Source organism: Malania oleifera, chromosome 4, assembly GCF_029873635.1.
Source record: "Malania oleifera isolate guangnan ecotype guangnan chromosome 4, ASM2987363v1, whole genome shotgun sequence".
Lineage (NCBI taxonomy): Eukaryota > Viridiplantae > Streptophyta > Magnoliopsida > Santalales > Ximeniaceae > Malania > Malania oleifera.
This window is the reverse complement of record NC_080420.1, coordinates 87,316,907-87,321,460: the sequence shown is the minus strand read 5'-3', so window position 1 is coordinate 87,321,460 and position 4,554 is coordinate 87,316,907. Positions and strand designations below refer to the sequence as shown.

General features: G+C 29.8%; 1 long non-coding RNA gene across 1 annotated transcript; it reads left to right on the top strand.

The window, feature by feature from the left end:
• Positions 1–2,886: 2,886 nt before the first annotated feature.
• Positions 2,887–3,726, top strand: LOC131154497 (uncharacterized). Its single transcript, XR_009136454.1, has 2 exons — positions 2,887–3,044; positions 3,425–3,726. It is a non-coding gene; the product is annotated as an uncharacterized LOC131154497 (long non-coding RNA).
• Positions 3,727–4,554: the final 828 nt, after the last annotated feature.

Sequence of the window (4,554 nt, the reverse complement as noted above, 5' to 3'; positions counted from 1 at the left end):
GTCTATTTAGAAAAAGGTTTTTGGTGAGATGTGCTGATCCCTATGGTCTATCTACGGTCGTTCTGAGCATTCATACACATCATGCAGATGAATGCATTATTACAGACCAAAGATATAAAAAATTAAATGCAATATATACATTAATAATGATGGTTTAATATTTATATTAAAATATACTATTATATATTTATATTGAATTATATCATAATATTAACATTATTTTTAAAATTTATGTTATATACACGTTTATGTACCCCGATTTGAGTTCGGGTTAAGAGGCATAAATCAAAAAATAGGTAAAAGGAATAATTCTATTTCTACATGTAATGATTGCAGGAATGGGAATCGGAGTGAATTACCGCAAAACAAACACTAGGATGGAAATCAACCATTCCGATTCCAATTTTTAAAGTTGATTACCAATTATCAAATACCATGTAAAATTATCTTAATTAATTAATTAATTTATATTTTTCATTTTTCATGATAAGAAAACATAAAATAAAATAAAATAAAAACATGATTTTTATTATATACATTTTAAATATTTTTCAAACTCCAAATAAATTTAAGAAAATATAAAATCATTGTTTCGTGGTTAGGACAGACGAGAAATTGAAAAAAAATTTGAATTTAATTTTTCAGCAGATAATCTCTAGTTAGTGTTAAGATTCCGTTCTCATTATGAAAAGATACGGATAAAATTATTAAATAGTGTACCTTTTTTATCTTACAGAAAAGGTAAAAATGAGATGTTCCCAAAAAATTTTGGATGATCATATGAATCAAATGTCGCTTAAATATAGACAAATAAAGATGAGACGGCGAGCATGTGCTACAATCCTCCCCCCTCTAAGTATCATTGTCAACTCCTAACATCTCAAACGCCTCTTTCTTTCTTCTTCTGTAGGTGGGACTCTCTCCCATGTGTAGTGGGGCAGAGCGAACGACAAGTACATTTGAGATATGAGGGTACCAAAAATGTATTCAACTTTTATTAAAACCCCGCACGTTTTCCAACAAAAAATCATTTATACAGGCCGACACTTCATAATATGGGATCCTACGCGATATTTATTTTGTTTAATATATTTTTTTTCTTTTTTAGTTTTTCATATCTAGATTCATATTTTCTCGTTGACATAATTAAATTTCAAAATTAACAATAACTATAAATTGAAAAATTATGTAAACAAATAAAAATAAATTTAATAAATCTATAAAAATAATAAATTAAAACAATATAATCTGATTATTATTATTATTGCATATTAATTGGCGAGTAAGGTTTTAGAATGTGATTCAATATCATACCTGTATCGATATTGAATGTGATTCGAATATTATAGTTAATTGGATTAGAGTCAGGAAATGCTCATTGTGGTATTTGTGGGATTTTTGGGAGCAGCTTATTCGTTTATTGGAGGAAGTAGATTTTTCGATAAATCATTCGTATAGAGAAGGGAACAAAGTAGCAGATGCCTTGACTCGACAAGATGCTATGGGGAGGAATAGTTTGTTTACAAATAGTAGTCAACTTCCTAAAATTAGCAATAGTTTGTATAAATTGGAGAAGATGAGTATGGCTTATATGAGGTATGTTTAGCTGATTTTCTTTTGATTTTTGCTCATACTTTTTGCTGTTCTTCTTTTGTTTTGTTATGTTGTGTGAGATTTGTTTTGTAGGTCATGATTTGTTTTGTTTTGTTTGGACTTGTAACCCGGTTTTGGCTGGATGTTGGTGTTATTTTTTGGGAGATTTTTAACGTTTGTCTTTTGTTATCTCTCATTGATTGTCTTGTAACCACGGTATTCTTCTGCCAAAAGTAAGGGGTTATCAATAAATAAATGGAGGTACCGCCCTTCTTAAAAAAAAAAAAAAGAGTAAGGTTTTAGAAATATCGGATTCTTACCAGATACAACGCTCTAACCTCAAAAGTTCCACAATCTAAGAAGAAATAGAAAAAAAAAAAATTCAGAGTGAAAATAATAGAAAAATAATGCACAAACATTAAAATCAAAATTAGGGTTAATGAAAATGACAGAGAATTGGAGGTTCGAAAATGATGAACACAAGAGTCGAAACAAAAATCTTAGAGAGACCGAGAGATGAGAGATGAGAGTGAAAGAATGAGAGATGGAAAGATTTTTTTAGAGAGGTTAAGAGAAAGAGATGAGAGTAATAGATAGTTAGAAATATAATAAAGTTGTTAGTTGAGAAGTAAATGAGATTTGAAATAAAAGAAGAATTAAATTACATTTATTTTACATTTTAAAATATAATTTTATTTATTTGTTAGTTTGGAAGTCAATATATGGAAAGAGAGCATAATAAATAATATTAACATTATTTAATTAAAAAAAATTTAGGGCCCCAAAAATATATTATTATATTAAAAAAAAATTCCGGGACCTTAAAATTTTTGGAGCCCTAGACAAGCACCTCAATCGCTTAAAGGAAGAATCGGCCCTATATATATATATATAAAAAATATTTTGATAACTCGGGAACTCTATCTATGATGCGCCACTTTAGATAACATGGTGCGACATCAAATTCAAAGGGTGAAAATCGTTCACTCATTAATGCACGTCTGGTAATTTATTGAAATAAACTCTTAAAGGGAATCAAACACATAACATTTAGTTATAAAATATAACAATATATATTGAAAGCTGCAAAGCATGGTTCATGAATTATTATTATTTTTTTTTTAGTCTTTAAGAAACGGAACTCGTGAGACACGGGCTTCCAATTTTTTGGAGCCGCGTGCAAATCAAATCATTAAAAATAATAAATAAGTAGGATAAGTAAAATAAATAATGCCCCACGTGCTGCACGTGAATTTGAGTGGGTAAGGTGCATCTCACTGTCACAGGCCTCCCAACTTGAAAGGATCCAAGTGACTCTCTTTCTCTCTCTGTCTCTCTCGTGGTCGGGGGGATTACTAAGGTTGGGCTTCCCAAATTAATGATCACCTACAAAGTTAGTAACGCAGATGATACTCGTGTTGAAGAATCTGTGATGTTACGTAAACTATCTGGTATATTTTCTTTTATATTTTTGATTAAGGAATTTTTATTTTAAAAAATTAATTTTATTTGATTTGCTTTATATAATTTTGATTGTCCGTAATAAAGTGATTAGTGGCCAGGGATTGAATTATTTTATATTGGCTGTGTCGAATATATTCTATTCATTCCGAATTTGGCAAGAATATAAGGGTTCAAATCAGTCTAATTACCTTTTTTTTCTTAATCAGGTTTTGATTTTAAGGCTTATGGTTCAGGTTCACTTGAATGAATTTTTGCTAATGGAACCATTTGTTTCACATATAAATTTTAATTAAAATTTTAAAAACATTAATGGCCATTTATTTTTTAAGTGTTATAATTATTTATTTATTTTATTTTGAGAATGCAGAGATCAAAATACGAACGTAATGAGAAGTGTCAGATTTTAAATGCGGAAGACGTAGCTGGGCAGTGGGCGGAGGCGGTGGCGGCGGCAGGCGGGCTGCTCCGTCGAAACCTTCGAAGCAGTCAAAGTCCGATTTGGCTACTCAGGAGGAAATCCGTCAGCGTGAATCGTGCTGCCATTGGAGGATGTCACTTTTGGAGTAAACAAATGCTTATTTATTATTGGATAGATAATACGTTAATTCAGTGGTCACGTCACCACTAAGAATAAGAAATTTTCCTACTCAAAAATTGACGACTGTTGAATTGAATCCTCTGTCCTTCGGCTTACTTCAGTACGCCATCGCTGCCCACCCCATACGCGCTACATGTCCCCAATTTTATTTTATTTTAAAAAAAATTTAATTCCCAATAAATAATTCTTTGGATTAGGGATATTAGCCGATATATATATATATATATATATATATATATATATATAAATGTAAGGATTTGTTCATTAATTCTTCTTCATCAAGTGGCTCATTTGCCACAAATTCTTAAGTTTGTATTTTGTGATGAATTTCAAAATTTAAATTTACATTTATATGAGTTTATTTTATCTTTTAAAGCATAAATTTTATATTTTACATCTAAATTTGTGTAAATTCAAAGGAAAAGTAGGATAAAATTATACTGGCTTTGTTATGAATCCAACTAAATTTGAATTCAAGATTTATAATTTAAGTTTATTTTTTATTTTTTTTAACTAAAAGAGGGCGACACCTCTATTTATTTATTAATAAATCATCACATTTGGAGGAAGAATACCGTGATTACAAGATAAGTAAAAGAGAGATTATAGAAAAATAAAATAAAACCCTCCTAGTAACAATACCAACAACCAATCAAATCGGGACAATAAAACTAAACAAAATTAATAAAGAAAATAGAGGCACAAAAATAATCATAAACAAATCAAAATTCACCAAACAAAACTCGAGAGTTGAACTAACGACAAACGGAAGTGAGACCTCATCTATCCATCCGAAAAATATTTTTTAGATAACGTGATAGAATGTGTTGTTTTTCGTAGATTATATATTGTTTCCCATTCAGGGCCGGCTTTTCACAATATAGAGTCCTAGGCGAATG